This window comes from Bubalus kerabau, chromosome 3, assembly GCF_029407905.1.
Source record: "Bubalus kerabau isolate K-KA32 ecotype Philippines breed swamp buffalo chromosome 3, PCC_UOA_SB_1v2, whole genome shotgun sequence".
Classification (NCBI taxonomy): Eukaryota; Metazoa; Chordata; class Mammalia; order Artiodactyla; family Bovidae; genus Bubalus; species Bubalus kerabau.
In genome coordinates, this window is record NC_073626.1 from 114,509,788 (window position 1) to 114,534,622 (window position 24,835).

The 24,835-nt window shown below is 41.7% G+C and overlaps 1 protein-coding gene across 1 annotated transcript in view; it reads right to left on the bottom strand.

Moving 5' to 3' along the window:
- Positions 1-24,835, bottom strand: part of THSD7B (thrombospondin type 1 domain containing 7B) — a 1,243,680-nt gene that overhangs the window by 1,182,109 nt on the left and 36,736 nt on the right. The window contains exon 2 of the mRNA XM_055572703.1: positions 834-980. The gene's annotated coding sequence lies outside the window, so the exon portion shown is untranslated. The remainder of the gene's footprint in view (positions 1-833; positions 981-24,835) is intronic.

The following is a 24,835-nucleotide window of genomic DNA, read 5'->3' on the forward strand; positions in this document are numbered from 1 at the left end:
TGGATCATAATCTTTAGATCACCTAAACAGGATCACCTGGAACAGGACTAGTTGCTTAAATGTTAACATTTTAAAGTTTTTATTTTTCACTATCAGAAGTATGGTCTGGTAGCAACTAAATGAACTCTATCAGCAACTAAACAAAACCCCTTATTCAACCTGTGTCTTAAAATGGAGTGCATTCCACTGTGCTTTCTCTGTTATGGCAATCACTATACTGTACATAATGGGATTTTTGCTGGATCATCTCTGAGTGAAGGTAGTCTTTTTGACAGAGAGACCATTTATGTTTATCTCTAAGTCCCTAGATCTTGATATAGCTCTTGGCTCCTAGTTGGAGCTTGATAAACATTTTGAATAAATGAGGTAGTGATTTTGTCTTTCACTTACTCTAGGATATTCTTATAAATAAGAACTATAAGGAACCATAAAAGTAATCTAGTTTCTTCTTGTTGATTTGCAGAGAAGAAAACTGAAGCCTATAGAGATGAAGTTCATGTGACCCAAACTTGGTGGCTTTGTACTGTCCTGACAGCAGCAGCTTTGACTATATATCACACCAAACTTGCTTATGTCCTGTCTTCTCCTTGCCCTTAGACAACATCCCAGAGGACAACAAAACAAGGAAGGTGTTTGCAGTTTTGTGGGAAAGACCCAAAGAATCCCAGGCCAGGAGGCTTTTCTATTGGAGATACTTAATGGTCACCACGGATCGTGAAGGGCTAAGTGATTCATCAACATTACTCCCTAGTAGCAGAGACAGGCCCTAGTTAGTGGCAGAGACAGAACCAAACCCAAGTCAGACTTCTTTCAAAATCTTTCAAATCACCTACCTTTCAAACCCCAGGAATATCAATTCAAAGACACCTGGGGTGTATTTTCATCTTCAAAGCCTTTCTGGAGCCAGTGACCCAGGAATCTGGAAGGAAACTTTATTGACTCATTCACCTTGAATGTGCCACTGAATCCCTCTCTTCCGCCTGTAATGAGAATTTCTGCTTGAGGCAGCTGCCATTTTTAGCACAACTGCTTGTGTGCCCTTCAGACCCCACCACCTCGTTCCCCCCACAGGACATCTAGATGGAGAGTTCCTGCCTTTCTGTCTGGCTGAGGTGCGTGAACTTCATTTCTGTTGTCCTCTACTTTTTGCCAAGTGCTATAATTATGTTATTTCCAGCAGAGCTCATCTGCCCCGCAGCACACGGCGTGGGGGTCATCTCAGCGACACACCAATGCCCAGCAACTGAGAACTTTCAGACTCTAGTTTCAAATGCCAGGACTGAGTTCTCTCCCAAGTCCTCCCATGGGACAGTCCTGTTCTGGGAGTTCTTACCTAATAAATAGGAATTCCACAGGAATTTACTCTGGCCCTTAATGGAAAACTTGAAGTCACCATGGGAAAAGATTTGGGTCTACATGGGATAATTTATAGACAGGGTTCACGTTTACTTGTCCTTTCTATTCTTTTCCTCTCTGTTTTTCCCTTTTTATTATTCTTAGATTATTTTTCTTTTATATTTTGAATTCCCTGAGTTCCCTGATCCTGGCATCTATACCTGGTCTCCTCATTCTCCTTACTGTCTTTTTTTTTTTTAACCCTTTATCATTTATTTATTTATTATTATTATTATTTTTTTTTACTTTACAATATTGTATTGGTTTTGCCATACATCAACATGAATCCGCCACGGGTGTACACGTGTTCCCCATCCTGAACCACCCCCCCCGCCCCCTGCCAACCTCCCTCCCCATACCATCCCTCTGGGTCATCCCAGTGCACCAGCCCCAAGCATCCTGTATCCTGCATCGAACCTGGACTGGCGATTCGTTTCTTATATGATATTATACATGTTTCAATGCCATTCTCCCAAATCATCCCACCCTCTCCCTCTCCCACAGAGTCCAAAAGACTGTTCTATACATCTGTGTCTCTTTTGCTCTCTCGCATACAGGGTTATCGTTACCGTCTTTCTAAATTCCATATATATGCGTTAGTATACTGTATTGGTGTTTTTCTTTCTGGCTTACTTCATTCTGTATAATAGGCTCCAGTTTCATCCACCTCATTAGAACTGATTCAAATGTATTCTTTTTAATGGCTGAGTAATACTCCATTGTGTATATGTACCACTGCTTTCTTATCCATTCATCTGCGGATGGACATCTAGGTTGCTTCCATGTCCTGGCTATTATAAACAGTGCTGCGATGAACATTGGGGTACACGTGTCTCTTTCAATTCTGGTTTCCTCGGTGTGTATGCCCAGTAGTGGGATTGCTGGGTCATAAGGCAGTTCTATTTCCAGTTTTTTAAGGAATCTCCACACTGTTGTCCATAGTGGCTGTACTAGTTTGCATTCCCACCAACAGTGTAAGAGGGTTCCCTTTTCTCCACACCCACTCCAGCATTTATTGCTTGTAGACTATTGGATTGCAGCCATTCTGACTGGCATGAAATGGTACCTCACTGTGGTTTTGATTTGCATTTCACTGATAATGAGTGATGTTGAGTATCTTTTCATGTATTTGTTAGCCATCTGTATGTCTTCTTTGGAGAAATGTCTATTTAGTTCTTATGGTAGTCCATTTATAAAACCTATTTTATTAAATATAAATGGAGAATAAAAATAAGCCAAAGGACAGTAAGGTGATAAGCTCAATACATATTGTTGGTATAATTTGGAAGAAAATAAATCTAGAGCTCAACCTCACACCCCAAGTAAAGGAGTTTCCCTGTGAATCAAAAACTAAATGTAGAATAAATGTATACCAGTATTGAAAAAAATACAGGAGACAGAAAAGGAGAAGAAGCACATTGACCAAAAGGGAAATAAATGGATAGATTTTTTTATGTGTAAAAATTTATAATTTTCAGATAGGCTGAGAAAAAGCATTTTTTTAAAAGAGAAAGTCCCTAAGGTTTAAGTCCCTTCTAGAAATTAATGAAAAGATAGATATAAAATTGTAAAGAATATAAGTAAGACAATTCACAGAAAAAGAATCACAAATAAACAATAAATATACAAACTAGAAATCAGTGAAGCATAAAAAATTCCTTATCATTTATAATTCCTCAAATTAGCAAAATTTTAAAATATTGATAACATCTAGTACTGGCAAGAATATTGGGAAATGGATATTTTCATATGTGCTTACTGAGATTATTAATTTGTGCATAGTAGCAGTTTTGGAAAGGAAGTCGTATATAGTTTATAATAACTGAAGTGTGCATAATTTCTAACCCATTTCTAGAAATATTTATAATAGAAATAAAAACTGGCAGATGAAATAATAATAAATAAATATATATATATATATATATATATATATATATATATATATATAGACAGGGTTGACCAGTAGACTCAGCCTAAGAATCCCCTTTACACAGAGGGCTTTGCTTCTTTCATCATCATATTTAGCAGAGCCTGTCCTTAGAGACAACTTATTCTATGCAGACATCTTCTTCTTCTCAGAGCTATCTGAGACTGTCAGGTTGAGTAAAAATTTGAGGGCTTAGGAATTCGGCTGTGATCTGTCTGAAGGTGATTCTTGGACTAGAGTTACATGAATCACTGTTCCAGAGACAGCTGCATCCAAAAGTAAACTCAGGAAAAAGAGTATCTATAAATTCAAAACACTCAAGGGACTGGCAGAGCTGTACAGACTGACTCTACTAACTCTGCAGTGTGGTGCACTGAGTCCAGGTTTTAATTATTCCCATAAAAGATTGATACTCTGTTTGTGGTACATTCTCCCACTGTGTAAAAATAGCTCTTCAAAGAGTCACAAAGCAGTTAATGCAGCCTGGACTTGATCTCAGGGAGTCCTTGGCTAGTTAGTGACTCTGGCTATAGTACTAGATTAATGAGGCCAAGGTCAGGCGATCAATTTTCTTGTCCTATTCCACATCCAAAGATGGTGCCTTTTAACTTTCCTACACGTGCATGCCAAGGCCACAAGGGTGGTGGATACAGGAAAGAAAAAGAAGGAAATCTGGAATAGCAAATTTATCAGAGATAACAGCATGAACAACTCAAAACATATGCAGAGGTCTCCTCTGACATTACCTCAAAAGAATGTCGTTTCTCTACTTCTGTCTCACTCTTTCCCCATATATTTAAGAAACTCATCTATACCACCCACCAGAGCCTTGTATGTAAACTTTCAAAATGAGAGCACATTCATTCTTTCATTCATCAAATATTTATTGATCATCTACTATGTTCCAAGCACAGCCCTGGGCAATGGGAATACAGAATAAAGCCCTTGCTTCATGCAACTTGCATTGTATTGGGAGGGGACAGAAAACATAAACACATACATAAATAGGGCAATTTAAGATAGTGATAAATGCTATGAGCACAATAAGACTACAGAATAGAGAGGAACTGGTATTGTTTAAAGCAAGTGTCTCAACATTAATTTAGGAGGTGAGGGTAGGGTTCTCTGAGAAGCTAGACTTAAAAAGAAGGAAGTAGCCAAAAACTGAGGGAGATGATTTGAATTGGAAACAAAGGCCTGAAATGGGGTCAAGCTTGGCATGTTTGAGAGATGTAAAACTAGCCTAGTAGTGAAATCATGGTGGAAGAAGAGAAGCAAGGCAGGAAATGAGGTGATAGAGGGAGGCTGAAGACAAATCAGGCAGAATCAGAAATCCAAGATTAGGGGTGTGCTTTCTATTACTAATTATACATCAAAGGCCCTGGAGAGTGGTGGTGGCCAGTTATGGCAGTTAATGATTCCCACCTCCTGGCATTCAGACCTTGGATTATCCCTTTCCACAGTATATCATGAGAAACGCTGGGCTGGAAGAAGCACAAGCTGGAATCAAGATTGCTGGGAGAAATATCAATAACCTCAGATACGCAGATGACACCACTCTTATGGCAGAAAGTGAAGAGGACCGAAAAAGCCTCTTGATGAGAGTGAAAGAGTCAGAGAAGGCAATGGCAACCCACTCCAGTACTTTTGCCTGAAAATCCCATGGACGGAGGGGCCTGGTGGGCTGCAGTCCATGGGGTCGCTAGAAGTCAGACACAACTGAGCAACTTCACTTTCACTTTTCACTTTCATGCACTGGAGAAGGAAATGGTAACCCACTCCAGTGTTCTTGCCTAGAGAATCCCAGGGATGGGGGAGCCTGGTGGGCTGCCATCTATGGGGTCGCACAGAGTTGGACACGACTGAAGTGACTTAGCAGCAGCAGCAGAGAGTGAAAGAGGAGGGTGAAAAAGTTGGCTTAAAGCTCAACATTCAGAAAACAAAGATCATGGCATCTGGTCTCATCACTTCATGGGAAATAGATGGGGAAACAGTGGAAACAGTATCAGACTTTATTTTGGGGGGCTCCAAAATCACTGCAGATGGTGACTGCAGCCAGGAAATTAAAAGACACTTACTCCTTGGAAGGAAAGTTATGACCAACCTAGATAGCATATTGAAAAGCAGAGACATTACTTTGCCAACAAAGGTCCATCTAGTCAAGGCTATGGTTTTTCCTGTGGTCATGTATGGATGTGAGAGCTGGACTGTGAAGAAAGCTGAGCGCCGAAGAATTGATGTTTTTGAACTGTGGTGTTGGAGAAGACTCTTGAGAGTCCCTTGGACTACAAGGAGATCCAACCAGTCCATTCTAAAAATGGAGATCAGTCCTGGATGTTCTTTGGAAGGATTGATGCTAAAGCTGAAACTCCAGTAATTTGGCCACCTCATGCGAAGAGTTGACTCATTGGAAAAGACCCTAATGCTGGGAGGGATTGGGGGCAGGAGGAGAAGGGGATGACAGAGGATGAGATGGCTGGATGGCATCACCAACTTGATGGATGTGAGTCTGAGTGAACTCCAGGAGTTGGTGATGGACAGGGAGGCCTGGCGTGCTGCAATTCATGGGGTTGCAAAGAGTCGGACCTGACTGAGCGACTGATCTGATCTGATCTGATAGTATATCAGCATTTATCTGTGTATAACAGCATATGGCAGAAGTAATATGTGGCTTTTCAGGTTAGATCAGTGTTTTTCAACCACAGCACTATTGGCATTATTAAAAACCAGGTAATTCTTTGGTGTGCATGTGTGTAGGGGGATGGGGACTGTCCATCCAGCTGCAGGATGTTTAGCAGCATCTCTGGCCTCTACCTACTAGATGCTGATAGCACATTCCAACCAATTGTCATAACCAAAAGTCTCCAGACATTGCCAAATATCCCTGGGGGAGAACAGGGAAGTAAAAGCATCCCTGGTTGAAAGTCACCAAGGAAGATCTTAACAGACATCGTACTTTCTACCTTGTTCTCTCTCTCTCAGATACTCACACTGAGGAAGTCAGTTGACAAGCTGGGACAACACTGAAGAGCCCTATAGAGAGGCCCATGTGGCATAGAACTGAAGTCTCCTGTCATAGTCCTGTGAGTGAGCTGTCCTGGAATTGGATCCTCCAGCCCCAATCAAGTGTTCTGATGACTGCAGCCCTGGCCAGTAACCTAACTGTGTCCCATGAGAGACTCTGATTCAGAACCTCTCATCTAAGCCTCTTCCTGAACTTGAGACCCATAACAACTGTGAGATAATAAAAAGGCCATGGCACCCCACTCCAGCACTCTTGCCTGGAAAATCCCATGGACGGAGGAGCCTGGAAGGCTGAAGTCCATGGGGTCGCTGAGGGTTGGACACGACTGAGTGACTTCACTTTCACTTTTCACTTTCACATATTGGAGAAGGAAATGGCAATCCACTCCAGTGTTCTTGCCTGGAGAATCCCAGGGATGGAGGAGCCTGGTGGGCTGCCATCTCTGGGGTCACACAGAGTTGGACATGACTGAAGCAACTTAGCATGCATAGCGTGCAAAAAGTTTTGAATAAGTTTCAGCTAATTTTGTGAATAATTTGTTACACAATAAATAACTAATATGGAAGAAGTAAGAACCAGAGTGGTATGTACCATCTCACTTACGCCTTAGGATCTAACTGTCTGGTGAGCAGATAATGGGCAACAGAAAAAGCAAAGGAAGAAGCTGGGAGCTGATTAAGAGGTTGTCGGCAAAATCTGAGCAAGAGTTGATCATGGCCTAAATGGGAATTGTAGCAATGATCAGGGTCATTGCTAGTTCTTATAGCACCACTACAAGAGTTAAAAAGAGGCACCTAGTCCTCAGAGCATTTTAATTTTATTTATTAGAATAACATTTTGGTTTTCTGAGAAGAAATATTTAGGTCATCTGCTGAAAATTTTTATTAAAAAAGGCAAATCTATAATGTCTATCATGATGGGAATTTCCTTAGGAGTGCATAATCTGCACAACTATACAAGGAGATCCCAGCAATCATTACACTGAAAAATGATTCTGTTGAGACTGGAGCAGTCTTGGAGATAGCATTGGATTGGGTGGGATACAAAGACAAGTGGATTGCTAGGTTGGGACCTGAATGATTAGTTAATTTACCAAAACAGAGAAGAGGAAGGGGAGATTCACAGGTGGGATATGGTTGGGGATCAAAGAAAATCCATAGTTCTCTTTTGGTCATGTTAATTTGCAGGTGGGAAACTAATATAAAAATGGAGATGTCAAGAGGGAGTTTATTTTATGTGCCCAGAGCTCAGGGGAGGTGTCAAAGATAGGAAGACATTCTGGGGAGTCATGAGCATATATAGATTGATTTAAAATCACAAGACAAGATTACCTAGAAGGGAATTTGGTAAGAAAGAGAAGATGGCCAAAGACTGAGTGAATCCTAAAACACTCCAACATTTAAAGATTGAAGAAAAAGGAAGAGCCAGTAAGTTTTGATCAATGAAAATAGAAGGAAAAAGAAGAGAGGACAATGGTCTGAGAATTTAGAGCATAAAGAATTTCAAAAGGTTGGAGTGAGCAACAGAGACACTGTCAGACCCAAGCATACACACTGAGAAGAGTGACGCCTTATATGAATCGGACACTACATGATTTCTTATCAATCAGTTAATGAACAAGCAATAGCAAGCATGCATATTGTGCTTTCTACCTTCTCAGGCAGTGTTCTAAGCCCTGTATGTGTGTTAACTCAGCTAATTTTATCTTAACCCTACAAAATATGTACTGCTGCTGCTGCTAAGTTGCTTCAGTCGTGTCTGACTATGTGCGACCCCATAGACGGCAGCCCACCAGGCTCCCCCGTCCCTGGGATTCTCCAGGCAAGAACAATGGAGTGGGTTGCCATTTCCTTCTCCAATGCATGAAAGTGAATAGTGAAAGTGAAGTTGCTCAGTCATGTCCGACCCTCAGTGACCCAAATAGGTACTGCTGCTGCTGCTGCTCAGTCGCTTCAGTCGTGTCCGACTCTGTGCGACCCCATAGATGGCAGCCCACCAGGCTCCCCCATCCCTGGGATTTTCCAGGCAAGAACACTGGAGTGGGTTGCCATTTCCTTCTCCAAAGCAGGAAAGTGAAAAGTGAAAGTCAAGTCACTCAGTCGTGTCCCACTCTTCAAGATCCCATGGACTACAGCCTACCAGGCTCCTCCATCCATGGGATTTTCCAGGCAAGAGTACTGGAGTGGGTTGCCATTGCCGAATCCCTATTTCCAGATGAAAGAAATGAAGGTTAATAACTTGCTTGAAATCACAAAGCTAGTATGTATTATAGTAAAGACAGGACTTGGACCCAGAAATCTGGCTTCAGAGCCAATGTGCTTAACCTCTGTGCCATGCTGTCCATCAGTTCAGTTCAGTTAAGTTCTGTCGCTCAGTCGTGTCCGACTCTTTGCAACCCCATGAACCACAGCACGCCAAGCCTCCCTGTCCATAGGTGAATGCAAATTAGATAATAGGAATTTTAATTAGGAATACATTGAGTTATCAGCTTTCCAGAACTCACTCCATCTAGGAAGCATAAAGAAGTCAACTGGGAAGAGACGAGGCAATGGGAAGAATCAAGACTGACTTTAATACAGCATCTCACGTGATGCACGAAAGTACTATCATTGTTCTGGCAGCCAAGTTGCCTAAGCTCCTTAACAGCATCAAAGGTTAGGTCCATTGGTTTTGAATTCTTCTGAAAGAATCCACCCTCAGAGCTTCCTAGCCTCTCCTAGTCCCCATTTTTGACCCCCCCAGCTGTGCCATTTAGTTTCTTTCCCCTTGGTCCGTGAACATTTTTGACACTCCCATCACATCCTCTGAGCCACCTTTTCAGCCTCAGCTCTTGCTGCTAGTGGCCAGCACGAGTACAATCTAGCAGGTCCTCGCTTTGGTTATAGTAGGTGCCCCTTGCATTCTGCCCAGAGTTGCTCTGCACCACTCAGTAGTGTCGGCACGTGCAAGGGAGATTACACTCTATATAGAAGGCGATCTGTGACCAATGGAGACAGGAGCTGCTGGACAAATACTCCCCTTTCCCATGTGTCTGCTGGACAACTTTAAGGAATGTTCCACAAGGTTCCTATACAGTCACTGCAGGATTGAACCTTTGCGGCTGACCCTCAGTAATAGCCCTTGGCACTGGCTTTCTCTTTCCTATTTCACTTCCTCAACTCTGGATTCTGTTCCTTCTGGATCACGTCCCAAAGTAAATTATGTGAGCCATGCCACTGTCACAGACTCAGCTTTGCAGGTAAACCACCTTGAGGCCGTCCCAGTCACGTGGTCAGTAGCCTGTTGAGAGAACTGTGAGGCCAGGTCTTTGAGAGATTCAGGACCTTCATCCTCAGAATTTAGAAACAGGCCTGAGTTTGAGCCTTGGTTGCACTGCTGGCTTACTAAGTAATCCTAGATCAAACATGGAATTTCTCTGTGACTCAATTTTCTCATCTATAAAATGTGAAAAATAAGAGCATTACTCTCCTATGATGCTATAAAATAATGGATGTGATAATGAGGTGATGGATACACACACACTTGGTAGCTAGAATGTCAAGTGTGTGTAAATGTGTGAGTGTATGCATGTATGTGCTATTTTACTAAGCCATCTCCAAGCCATAATTATTCCAACATACATTATACAATGCTGTGGCCACTAGTTACATGTTGCTATGGAAATTCATGTGAAATAAAATTAAATGGAATTAAAAATTCAATTCTTCAATCATATTAACCACATCTCAAGTGCTCAATAGCCACACATGGCTTGTGGATTACCATAGTGTCCTATGGCACAGATATAGAACATTTCCGTCATCACAGATAATTCTATTGAACAGTGTTGTTCAGTGTTCTTATTGCCATGAGATTAGGCAGGGTGGGGAGGATGGCCTGTCTCAAACTCTCTAAACTGTGTGCGCTAGTCAGCTGTCCGGGACTTTTTCTCCTGGAAGCTTTCCACCCAACTGGGCATCCAGGCCCTCTTGATGGTGCACATGTCTGGAGCCAGGATCTCTGGGCTTCCCCTGTCAGAGCTGGTTCAGTGTGTGTGCCACGTGGTAAAATAGGCACATCTCTGAGCAACAGAATGATGCCTTCTCACTTACTGGTTAGAATCATGAAAACTGAGCAGTAACAGAAAAGGAGGCAAGCCCAGCCACATTGCAGAGCCTCACACCCTCTTTATAGAACTTTCCGCTTGCCCACCTGGACCGGCTACCTGCCTGAAAGACACAGCAGACACACTGAAGGCGAGCTACTGGCAGCACAAGGGATTGAAGGGTGGACGTGCACTAAGCCCTGATGCCGTTCCCTCCTGACCTTTTGGAGGCTGGAATGATTTTCCATTGAGGGTGCTGCGGTGCCCCCATACTTCTCCTGACCCATCCGTAAACCTGATGGGTGAAGGCAGCACTGGGAGAGATGGGTCAGGGGAGACTGGCATGCACTGCTGGCCTATGAGGTGCCCACTGCTTTCATGCGGGCTTACATTCCACCTCTGACACCCCGCGTGACAACCCAGCAAGTTAGCAGACTTGCTGATTTTCTGCTCTGACTTTCCCACCAAAATTTGTCTATGTCTAAGTAATCCATGGTAACAGAAAAATGAGTAAAAATGTTATCTGCATCACATCTGAAGTTAACAGACATATAACTGAGGTGCAAAAATCCTTAATCCAAAACTTCCCCAAGAGGAAAACTATTTGTTGATCTGAAAATAACCAATTACTGTGAAAAATGCCTTTCATTTTATATCCTCCTCCACCTCCCATCATACACACACACAGGCACAAACAGTGGCGATCATGGAGACAAGGGAAGTCAAATCCTTATCCTCTGTAAGGACAAACAACAAACACAGAGGACTGGATTCAATATCCCATGATATATCATAATGGAAAAGGATATAGAAAGAATCACTTTATTGTGCAGCAGTAATGGACACAGCATGTTGTAAATCAACTATATTCCAGTAAAAAAAAAAAAAAATTTTGGACTGAAGGAAAACAAAAGAGAAAAAATTAAATATATAGTATAATAAAAATATTGATTGGCACATAAAAAATAATAGTAAATAAATAGTAAAATCCAGCTCTCTGTGAGGGTCAATGTGTTGAGTCTTGCCTTCACCTGACCTCTAACAGGTGACCCGAATGCCCACACACCTCACACACAGGAAAAGGGAGACTGAAGCTCTTCTCAGCAAGCGCTCTGAAGTTTCCTGCTACATTTTCTCCTCGTCTCTCAGGCTGTCACACTTGTGACCCTCGACCCCCTCCTGGATGTAGTATATATTCTTCCCCTCTTCAATGTCCTTAGCTCTTCTTCCTTCTCAATCCCTAGCTCTGAAAAATGTTCCCATCATAAACTCCCCACCTGATATCCCATGTGATTTGCCAAGGCCTGGAAAGTAAGGCTCACAGTAGAACCCAGAAAAAGGAGTGTATCGAGCAAAGACACAATCCAACGGGGGAAAGTTGGATTAAATTAACTCTCAGGGTTAATCTGAGAGTCTTTCACATTAACCCAACACCAAAAGCCATGGTATAATATTGAATTAAAAGTTTTGGCTTCAGAGTCATGAGTTCAAGTGATGACTTACTATATGACAGGTGCAGAAGTACTCTAGGCAAGCTACTAACCTTTTCACCGCTACTTCCTCAACTGTAACATATGACCAAATCACTTTCATGCTAGGATGCTTCAAGGATTAAAAATGGGATAAAGTATAAAAAGCATTTAGTATAGTATCTTCTCCATAGTTAACAACCAGTTAATGACAGCGGTAATTGTACTAGCATTATTACCTTATCAATACACCATTATTATTATTAATATACCACCAGGCTCCTCTGCTTATGGAATTTTCCAGACAAGAATACTGAAGTGAGTGGCCATTTACTTCTCCAGGGGGTCTTCCCAACCCAGGAGTCAAACCCATGTCTCCCGCGTCTCTTGCATTGGCAGGCAGATTCTTTACCATAATGCCACCATATATAGATATACCATTATTACTATTAATATTATTATCATTATTATCCACCTAATTATCAGGACTTCTTGGAAACTGTTTAGAGTTAGCAGTCTAAAGAGATGGAAGCAAGAAAGCAAGATCTATGGTCCCATATGAATAAAATCTGCCCTCTTGACCTAAAGTCCTCCCCCCTCCGCCCCCCAGCTGCTAAGCCACAGTTGCTACCCAGAGTAATGATTAGACTTAAGTGACTTTTATTTTGCCACTTTTTTTTTCCTTTTCTCCTCTTGACTGCTTCTAGAAATAGATGTTTATTTAATCAGCTAGCCAAGGGAAATTTCCCTTTATAACTCTCATGGAACTGAGGAATATAAAGAATGTGATCATTTATAAAAACAGGTGAAATGGCTCATTTTCCTGTAATTTTCACCACATGCTTAAGGTGATAGTTTCATGAACACAACAAAGAGGATAAACAGAATGATTCACTATTTTCTCAAATGGATTTTTGCAGTGACGTTTTGCAACAGTATAGAAATTATTTCTTGAGGAAAAAACATTCTCATCTTCACACACAAACAAAAGAAAACCCCTACAAAAGAAAACCCCTGACATTTTTCTTCTCTAGAGGATGTCCTTCTACAAGACCTGCCTTTCACCTTTGCAGTCAGCTCCAGGTGTTAATAGAAAATACTTTGGTGTCTCTAACTCCTGCAAACCATGAATCATTTCCAATTCCTGCAGAAATGAGAATTAACATCCTGAGTTTATGAGGTTGGCATTCACCTAAAAAAACCAGGCCTCACATTGGAATATAAATATTTCTGGATGAAAGCAAGGCTTAGAGAAGAGAATCCCAAACTTCTCACATGTTATTTCTCTCCATGTCTCCTCCTCAATCTTTAAACACACACACACACACACACACACACACACTTTGAGACCCTTGGTACTGGTTCAAAAAGCTACTGGCACTACAGCAAACAGCAAACACAAAATAAAGTAATTTGCTCCAACAAAGCCCTTCAAATGACTAGCTAGAGCAAATAACAACTATATCTTTTGACCTTTCATTTTAATAGCCATTGCAGAGGTGTGTAGGGGGCCATAAGTAATCATCTGAGGGGTAAGAGACACTGGAGAGATAAAGCGGGGATCATTCCAAATATAGATTTCACACCATGTCAATGACATCATTGGCCTCCAAATGAAAATGAACCTGCTTTGGCCTTTATGACTAGTTAGCGGGCATCCCATTCTTCATGTGGTGTGGAGGACACCCATATTTTTCCAACTTTGTGAGTGTGGAGGACGCACAGGCCATGATAAAGACAAACACTCTCAAAATATATAACTACCAAGCCTGGACTCCTACTGCAGGAACTAATCACAGGGCTGCCCAAGTTTGCTCCCTAATATTATTTAAAATTATAAAATCACTAGCACCTTGCACTGTCTCTTTCATTGACAGCTTAACAAGAAGGCCAGTGGCTAACTGGCCTTGAGGACCCCCCCCCCTTGTCTTGCCCCTTAAAGTACTTAGTGATATTTTCAGGGAAGCTTGTGCCTTTCCTCTGGGAGCCAGGCCAATCCTAGTAGAAGGATGGCTTCTGGATAAATCAACATGAGCATATTTATTGCATCATCTGGTCAGTTACATATTCTCATTATTAATCTCCCCTTGTGTTGAGCAACTAACTCAATCTAAAACTAGGGTTGTCATACAAAAGATAGCACACCCAGTTAAATTTTAATCTCAGATAAAACAGATATTTAGTATAAGTATGCCCCATGTCCTATTTGGGGTATAAGTGTGTGCTAAGTTGCTTCAGTCTTATCCAACTCTTTGCAAACCTATGGACTGTAGCCTACGAGATTCCTCTGTCCATGGGATTCTCTAGATAAGAATACTGGAATGGGTAGCTGTTCCCTTCACCAGGGGATCTCTTGACCCAGGGATAAACCCCACATTTCTTACATCCCCTGCATTGGAAGGTGGATTCTTTACTACTAATGCCACCTGGGAACTTAGACTTAAAACTATTTGATCATCTGAAGTGCAAACTTAACTGGTTACCCTGTATTTGTACTTGCTAAATTTGTCAGGCTAGATTCCTGTTCAAAGATATTCATGCCTCATCTTCAATGTGAGAGTTTAAATTACCCCTCCATCAAAATGTATCTGTCTTAACCACGTAATCTGCTTTGACTTCATGGTGGGTGGAGTGTGATTCTTACCTTGAGTTGGGTTTGGCTTTGTGAATTTATCTTGATCAATGAGATGTCAGCGGATGTGATGTAAACAAAGGCTTGAACTGGGTTTTGTAGTTTGGCTTGAATTTATATACTTCCAGCATTACCATGTACCAGGGATTAGCTCAGACCCCAAAATGAACATGTGTGGTACAGCCCTGAACCCAGGCAGCTTGAAGGAGTGAAGCCCCATCAATTTCAGTACTGGATGCAGAGCTGCTCAGACAAGCCCAGCCTAGAACAGCCAACTACTACCCAGTCGGCAGTATTGTTTCAGATCCTGAATTTAGGGGTGGTTGAAAGTGAAAGTGAAGTCACTCAGTCATGTCCAACTCTTTGCAACCCCATGGACTGCAGCCCACCAGGCTCCTCTGTCCATGGGATTTTCCAGGCAAGAGTACTGGAGTGGGTGGCCATTGCCTTCTCCAATGGGGTGGTTACTCAGGAGCAATTATAGCATTTGCTCAGTATGACACTATTACATGAAACTGGTTTTAAACATATGAAAAAAAAAACTTTGTCCCCTTAAACTTTTTCTGAAAATAGCCAAAGCTTCCCTTCAGTCTTCACTAACATAGATGTGGTAATCTCACAAAATATTGTGCCAAAGGCCAGAACAAGTAGGTTAAAATCTCACCTTCACTATTTGTAAACCATATAATTGTGGGCAAATAGATGAATTTCTGAATATGTTAGCCTACCTGTGATATGGGGATAATTTCTATCCATCTGCTCACTAAAGTTAAAGTGAGTGATCAATGAGCCAATGTGTCAAAAGTGCTTTGGTAAATTGTAAATTTCTGAATGAATATGTATGAAGCATTTAGAAACATGTCTTGCAGAAAGTAAGTGCTGTCTGTGTGTTTGCTAAAAAAACAAGTGTGTACGTGCAGAAATGCACAGCCATCTCCATTATAAACATTTTATCTACTCAACATTTTTTTGGCACGTGCCCTGTGCTAAGCATGGTAGATAATTATAGAGTAAGGAGGGTGTTAAGAGAACTAAGAGGAAAGTTTCCTATCAGGTGGGAAGGTCAGGAAAAAGCTTCTCAGAAGAAAAAGATGTGAGATACTATAATTACATGCCACATTAAGTTACAGAGCTCTTTCTCACTCACGTGCATAGAAGCCAGCTGCACTAATGATGTCATGGAATTCTCTGGTAGGTTCAGAGATACGGTCACTTAAAGAATGGCAGCAACAGCTCTCACTCATCCCACTGTACACAGTTATATTTTTCCAGCACAAATAGAAATGGGGGGTATGGAGAAGAGGAAAGGAGAGAGAAAAAGCCACAGAAGCCCGTCGGAAACTCTATAAATCAATACGACTGACGCTGTCATTTTCAAGAAAGCTGAATTAACTTTTTCTATTTGGCTTGCTTTGGGGTGGCATGAAACCCATTTTTTGCATACAAAAGATGTGAACTTTTCAATTTTCAATTTATATTGTCTTTGATAAAGCTAAATGCTGGTTTTTATCTACCAAAAAAAGAACCATTAATAAATGTTTTAGTCAAACTCTATACAGCTACTGTCTTTTTAAGCAGGGCTCCAGCTTTCAATACAGACACCAGAACTGCATTTCAAGGTGTGAACCAAGATGTGTGAAATCCAAACATGGAAATTCAAGCACCTTGGTGGTTCGAACAGTAAAGAATCTGCCTGCAATGTGGGAGACCTAGTTTTAATCCCTGGGTTGGGAAGATCCCCTGGATAAAAGAATGCCAGCCCACTCCAGTATTCTTGCCTGGAGAATTCCATGGACAGGGGAGCCTGATAGGTTACAGTCCACAAGGTCACAAAAAGTCAGACACAACAGAGCGACTAACAAGCACTAGCAACATCAACTGTCTTAGTGCAGACAGAATATCAAAAACAGAGAGGAAGGAAGGAAAAGAGGGAGGTAGGGGAAGGATTAGGTTTGATAATAGTTGTACAGAAAAATCCACCAATAAACATTTGTTGAAAACCTATGTACATTTAATGCTGGACATTTAAATCTAAATAAAATGTTTCCTGTCCTGAAGGAGTTCACAGTTCCATGTAGGAAACACACAGGCAGATGGGCAATTAAGACACAGAAACTGGCTAAAAACAGAGAAATTATATAGGAAGAGTAATAGGCTGTGGATACACAGAAGACAGAGTGCTATAGAACTTTACAGAAGGGTTTTACAGAGAACATTCAATCAGGAGCAATACTGGGATCTTATGGGAAAACAGTTGACCCAGCTAACAACATCACACCTTTCCTTCCTAACAGAACCCTCCTCTCTTCAGGTATCAAGCAGATTTCTGAGAAGACTGCTCTAGACCAATTGTTGGTGGTGTTCAATCGCTCAGTCGTGTCCGACTCTTTGCAACCCCATGGACTGCAGCACGCCAGGCTTCCCTGTCCTTCACCATCTCCTGGAGCTTGCTCAAACTCATGTCCATTAAGTCGGTGATGCTATCCAACCATCTCGTCCTCTGTTGTCCCCTTCTCCTCCTGCCTTCTACATTTCCCAGCATCAGGGTCTTTTCCAATCAGCTCTTCGCATCAGGTGGCCAAAGTACTAGACCAAGGGAATGAGTCAAACTTGTTCTGACCAGTCAGGGTCATCCCATTCCCTTTGCCTGTGATGGTTTAGGAGTAACCATGTGACCCATTTCTATCCAATAAGCCATAAGAGGAAATGTGTTGAGCACTGGGAAAATTTCTACTTAATTAATAAAAAAAAAAAAAAAAAAAAAAAGAAGGCTCAAGAGAAAATAGCCCTTGAGCTACCACTTCTGTCTTTCTACATCGGCATAACATCTTGTCTATATAACATCATGAATCTTTTCCTTCCTAACAAATCCTAACCTGGTGATTGTAGCAATGGCAACTCACATAACCACAAAAGGAAACATCACCAGCCCTCTGAAGTTGGCAGAGGGAAGAGATGAGGACAATGATCGTCAAGTCACAGAGCCAACCCTGGAACCACCATCTCCAGACTTCCAGTTAAGCGAGATGATAAATTCCCATATCATTTAAGCCACTCTGCCAGTACACTGTTGCTTGTAACTGAAAAATTCAAACTCAGGGCAGAGATGAATGAGACCTTGTCACTGACATCATGGACTCACAGTATAGTCAAGAAGCTTACAGTTTAGGGACATTCTGGTCTGGGTCTTGAAGTATGAGTAAGAGCTTTTCAGATAGACTGATAAGGGATGAGGTATGCTAATCCAGGGAGAAGCACAGAGCATGAAAGATAACTAGATGGCAGACCACTTAGGGCTCAGGCCACACTAGATGTGCAGGCTTTATCTTCCAAGTAATAAAAGGCCAAGATTTAAGCAGAGGTTGATAGAACTTACTCTGCCTATAACATAAAAGTGGGATGGGAAAGAAGGGAGGTCAGGGGAAAGAAACCAGTTAGTAAGCTGCCCACTGGGTGTGAATGTAACATCGCCCTCAAACAGGCATTTTTGCTTTGCCTTGAGGTAAAGCTTAACTTTTTACACAGCTTAATCCAACTTCCTCTGACTTGGCCTGTCACTTTTCCTACTCTCAGTGATCCTCACCTGATATTAAGCAGTATTTATCATTTAAATTCTCTCAGAATGTAGTTTACTTGGCTTTAGCATCAACAGTCTAGGAAATTTGCCCTGCTTGGTAAGGATGAAGGAAATTAAAATAATGAAAATCAACCAAAAAAGCAAAAAGTAGGAGCAATGCGATGCTGTACAAAAAGTAGGAGCAATGCAATGCTGTACTCTGTTTCTCCAGAGAAGCAAGGAGGCTTAGCACGAAGGACACAGAAAAGGGACACAAAATGCAGAGACTCTGCCGCTGATGACCTATGCAACTTGCATGAGCCATCGATGTCTCTCCTTATCGGATACCCTGCCCGTGTTACTTACAGGTTAGATAGGATAATCCTGCAGCACTTGAAAACTTCAAATTCTGTGATTCTAATACTCATGAAAGCCTCCTCTAGGTCATGTACTATACTAACTTGTTTACATATTTTATTTCATTTGATCTTACTAGCAAACCTGCTGCTGCTGCTAAGTTGCTTCAGTCGTGTCCGACTCTGTGTGACCCCATAGACGGCAGGCCACCAGGCTCCCCCATCCCTGGGATTCTCCAGGCAAGAACTCTGGAGTGGGTTGCCATTTCCTTCTCCAATGCATGAAAGTGAAAAGTCAAAGTGAAGTTGCTCAGTCGTGTCCGACTCTTAGTGACCTGGTGGACTGCAGCCTTCCAGGCTTCTCCATCCATGGAATTTTCCAGACAAGAATATTAGAATGGGGTGCCATTGCCTTCTCCAGCAAACCTACATGCTCTATTACATCCATTGTTCAGATGAGAAAACTGATGACCTATCACAGTATGAAGTAGCAGAACCAAGATCAGAACCCAGGCCCAACTGACCTCAAAACCAATGTCTATGTTTTTAATAATTTTTTCCCATGATATTCTAAACATACATGATTAGTGTAGAAATTCTGTAAATACAATCAACATAAAGAATCATATGTGTTGTCTTAAATCTGCACTGAGAATTGTGAGATTATGCTGGTCTTTATTTTCCTCTTTGTAGCTACACATAAAAACTTTGTATACTTTCTTTCTTTACTGTTTGGGAACATTCCTTCATAGTTGACATCTAACACTTCATACAGCTTTGTACCACGCTCTGTTTACTAAATATCCTTCTGAGCATTTGCTCTGTTACTAAAATTCTTCATAAATATTTTGTAGCTGCATCACATTTTTTAAAGTATTCCCCTATTATTAAATGTTTAGGATAGATTTTCATGTTTTTTTAATATAAATAACACCTTGTCAAATATCTTTTAGATTGATTTTAGAAAAATGATTTGAAAATTTTATAAAATATTTTCCATGGTCCTGTTATATATTATCAATAGGCTTTGCCATTAAAAAGAGTTTAAGCAACTCACTCTCACAAGCACTCTATCAAAGTGTCTACTGCATGCAATCCTCCTGACATGATTTTTCAAGTCTTTAACCATTATGCTTAAAGAGGTTGACCATGTTTTCTGTGTTTATTAGATGTTTTGAGTTCCTCTCTGATGAATGGGCTATCCAATTTTCTGTTCTGGGCTATCCAGTCTCAGCATTTCACTTGTCAATGGCATGGGCTCCTTATATATCAGCATCTTCAACCTACTGTCTGTCATGTATGTCAGCTGATGCCTTTTGCAAAAACCCAATATAAGAATTTCTCACTCTGTTTTTCCCACTGGTTCTATGGAACATAAATGTAATGATGTAAACCAGAGAAACAGGAGGCTGTGGCCTGAAAAACTGACACAAAAGATGTTTTAAAAATTAATCTGTCAAGGTCATTCCATTGGTCTGCACTGTGGTGATCAGAGGCTGTCATGCAGGTGATTAAGCTTGAACATTAAGGATTCCAGGAATCTCCTGTGAGTACATCTCCTTGGCCCTGAGACAATCACACTGCATGTGGGAGCTGATGACTCCAAGCAGTTTGCCAGCAAGAGGATGACCACTTTTATAGCAGGGCCCTGACTATCTGGGTTACTGCCTTCTGCCCCTATAGACTGGCCACAGCAGATATGATTACAGGTACTTCTCTCCATTCCATTTATACAATGAAGTTCATTGACTTGCTCTGACTCTCCTGTTTCTGTGAGCCTTAACCTTTCCCTTAATATCAGTGAGATATGACCTGAATGCCATTCATTTTTTCATCCATTCATTCAAATATTTATTGAACATTTTCTAGGCACTGTGAGTGGCAATGGAGATAAAATGATAAGCAAAAACAAACACAATCTCTAACCTCATGAATTCTAGTGAGAAGAAATTATATTAACCACATAATCACCCAAGTACAGATGGCAGGAGCACAGTATTCTGGGGAAGCATAAAAGACATAGTTGAAGAGGTAAACTTGAGTGGGCCAAAGAGGGCCTTGAACAAAAAGAAGCTACTGACTGTGGTAACTACATCTGGGCTTTGGAAAGGTCACTCTGGCTGTTGGATGGGATGAAACATGGGGGTAGAGGAAATTAACATTTAGAAGGCAGTAGAACATTTGGAGCCTGGTGCTGTGGTCCAGGAGAAGTGATGGAGTAGCTTGGGGTAGACTTGATGGGGTAGACATTTAGATGGAGTTTCTTCATTGCTCTTTGCTTCCTTCTGTTGATCTACTTTGTGGAATCAGGTTCCTAACATCGTAATAGTACCACCAAGTAGGGAAAATGCACTCAGGGGGAGGATAGGGATCTCCTGTCTCTTTTGGCTGTTACCTGAAGGACAAAACTGAATCTCAAGTGACCTTTTCCCAGAGTGGACCTTTGCCCAGCTAGTCAGTATAGTAAGCCAATGAATTCCCATTCTGTGTGGTGTTTTCTGACATCAAATACATCATTTCAACACCAAACAGTTCTACAATTCTCTGACTCCAACTGGGTGTCCTATAATTCAATTCCAACGGTTAACTACCTAGAGTTAGCACAGACCCCCTCAGGTTGAGGGTTCAGTCCCACCAGACTTGCCTCTTTCCAGACACTACATCCGATTCCCAGGTTACTTGCCCTTCTGACCAACTTGGATACAAATTCAGGGATCTTCCCTACTCTGCCTTCACATTTTGTAATTTGCTAGAATAAGCATAAGGTGCTATCCTTATTATTACAGTTTATTATAAAGGCTGCAAGGGAAAGTCAGATGAAGAGGTACATAGTCTGAGGTCTAGAAGGATCCTAAACATAGGAGCTTCCATCCCCATAGAGTAGGCATGCACCATCCTCCTGATAAGTGAATATGTTCACCAACATTGAGGATAGGGGCTTTCATGGAGGTTTCATTATGTAGGTACAATTGCCTAAAACCATGGTTAATGGCAATGAAACTCCCCTCACTTTCTCTGGGCTTAGAAGAAAGTAGGAGCTGAAGGTTCTGACCTTCTGATCACATAGTTGGTTTTTCTGGTGACCAACCCCTATCCTGGAACTATTTTAGCTCACCTTTCACTTGAATCATCTCGTTGACCTACAAAAGACATTCTTATCCAGGACATTCCAAGGCTTCTAGGAGCTCTATGCCAGGAACCAGGGACAAAGACCAAGTACTTAATTTTTCTTCTACCACACACTTCTTTTCCCAGTACATTTTAGTCCCTTCTCATTTGTAAGGCAAAACATTAAAAGCAAGTCTTTCTTCCAGACAGAAAAGTAACATCACATTGGGAATTCATACAATCATTCTAAAATCTATTTGGGGTCTTTTAAAAATATATTGATTAATTTTAAAAGAGGTCATTGTTGAGTTCCTACTATATGCCAGATACTGTTCCAGGAACCAAGAATATAATGATGGGTAAGCTGGACAAGATTTACATGCCGAGAGAACTTCCACACTACGGGGAAGACAGACCCATGAACAGTGGACAGATACATTTCTAGTCTCAGGGAGTGGTTAGTGCTGTGAAGAACACAGCTAGAACAATCGGATATAAAAGAACAGTGGAAAGCTATTTCAGATACAGGAGAGGTCAGAGGAAACCCTTCTGAGAAGGAATGGACATTTGGCTGAGCCCTAAACCTTGAGAGGGAGGAAGCCATATGACTTTGGAGAAAGTATTAAAAAAAGAAGAGCAAGCGTAAGAGATTTTGTTTGTCAAGTTGTGGTTATACCTAAAACAAATGGCCCCCAAATCTCAATGATGTAACACTATAAAAGTGTATTTCTCTCCAAGACTAAAGTACAATATGCCCCTCAAGGGAAGGGGAGGACTTGCCCTGCCCCAGAAGATCACTGAGGCACAGACTCCTTTCCAAGTATGGCTGCATCATCTGTTAAGGTCACATCCTCCTCTGCATTCAAGTCGTAGATGGAGAAACACATCACAAGGTTGCATGTGGATGGTTTTATAGACCAGAACCATAAAGGACCATTTCAATCCACATTTTATTGCTTGCAACTCAGACACCTACCTGAGAGGAGACAAGGAAATGTGTGTGTCCAGGAATAAAAGGGAAATGATTTAGTCAACAACCAGCCAGTGTTTGTCACAGGCCCCAAGGTGGCAACAATGTTGTGTTTGCATCAGTCATGAAAAGAGGATGGATTTTCTTCTAATTGACAATAAAGTGTTAGTCACTTAATTGTGTCTGACTCTTTGTGACTCCATGGACAGTAGCCTGCCTGGCTCCTCTGTCCATGGAATTCTCCAGGCAAGAATACTGGAGTGGGTAGCCTTTCCCTTCTCCAGGGGATCCTCCCAATCCAGAGACTGAACCCTGCCTCCTGTATTTCAGGCAGATTCCTTACCATCTGAGCAACCAGGGAAGCCCCAATAAGGTACTGACTACATATGATTTCCATTTGGAAAGCTGTACACTTTGACTGCTGTGTGGAGAATAGATTGAAAAGGGGGTAAAGAATGCAAGCAAGAGAATTGCTAAAGAAGTGTTTGCACTGGTTCCAGGGAAAGCGCTGTATGAAGGTTTTGGCAGCAGAGACAGTGAAGTGTCAAACTCAGAACACTGACAAAACTTGCTTATAGGTTGGATGTGGGATTTGAAGGAAAGATGATGTGTAATTTCCTCAGATGGGAGATTCGAGGAGAGAAGCAATTTCTGTGGAGTAGAAACATCCAGAGTCCGTGTTGGCCATGGCAGATGTGAAGAGTGGAGAGACATGCAAGAGCTGAGGTTTCAGGAGAGATGTGAGTATGTGAATTGGGAGCTGTGGAGAGAAGCCAGTACATTTAGGAATCCCAGAGCTAAATATTTAATTTAACACCATGGAACTGAATGGGAGAATTGTGTTAGGACAGTGGGCAGAGTCTGTGGGGTAAAGGTCAGAGGCTGATGGATTTGGGGAAGGAAGTATGTTGCTGTTGTTCAGTCACTCAGTCGTGTCTGACTCTTTGTGACCTCAAGGACTGCAGCATGCCAGGCCTCCCTGTCTTTCATCATCTCCGGGAATTTGCTCAAACTCATGGCCACTGAGTCAGTGATGCCACCCAATCATTTCATCATCTGTCATCCCCTTCTCCTTCTCCCCTCAATCTTTCCCAGCATCAGAGTCTTTTCCAATGAATCAGCTCTTTGCATCAGGTGGCCAAAGTATTGGAGCTTCAGCTTCAGCATCAGTCCTTCCAATATGAATATTCAGGGTTTATTTCCTTTAGGATTGCCTGGTTGATCTCCTTACTGTCCAAGGGACTCTCAAGAGTCTTCTCCAGCACCTCAGTTAGAAGGCATCAATTCTTTAGCGCTCAGACTTTTTTATTGTCCAGCTCTCAGATCTGTACATGACTACTGGAAAAACCATAGCTTTGACTATACAGACCTTTGTTGGCAAAGTAATGCCTCTGCTTTTTAATATGCTGTCTAGGTTTGTTATAGCTTTTCTTCCAAGGAGCAAGTGTCTTTTAACTTCATGGCTGTAGTCACTGTCTACAGTGATTTTGGAGCCCATGAAAATAAAGTCTGTGACTAATTCTATTGTTTCCCCATCTATTTGCCATGAAGTGATGGGACCAAATGCCATGATCTTCATTTTCTGAATGTTGAATTTTAAGCCAGATTTTTCACTCTTCTCTTTCACTTTCATCAGGAGTTTCTTTAATTCCTCTTCACTTTCTACCATAAGGGTGGTGTCATCTGCATATCTGAGGTTATGGCTATTTTTCCTGGCAACTTGATTTAAGCTTGTGCTTCTTCCAGCCCAGCATTTTGCATGATATACTCTTCATATAAGTTAAATAAGCAGGGTGACAATACACAGCCTTGACGTACTCCTTTCCCAATTTCAAACCAGTCTGTTGTTTCATATTGCAACCAATATGGGAACCATTATTTTCAGTGAGAGGTCTGTAGAAATGGGGCAGGAGGTATAGGTAGAGACAAGTGTTAAAAGCATACATTAAGCAAAGGGTCTGCACCAGGAAAGTGTGGTAGGCTGTCTGGCAGAGTCCGGTGCCCATGAGACATGTGTCAATGAAGTGAGATCAGCCTACCCTGTTTGGAGATATTCTCCACCAGTACTCAGCTGCTTGGTGCTCAGTCAGTAAAGAATCTGACTGCAATGCAGGAGATCTGGGTTTGATCCCTAGGTCAGGAAGATCCCCTGGAGAAGGAAATGGCAACCCACTCCAGTATTCTTTCCTGGAGAATCCCATGGACAGAGGAGACTGGCAGGCTACTGTCCATGGGGTCACAAGATTTGGACGCTAGGCTGGGGTTTAATCAGATGAGTTTACTTGGGGTAGCGGGCAAAGGATGGGTGCTGTG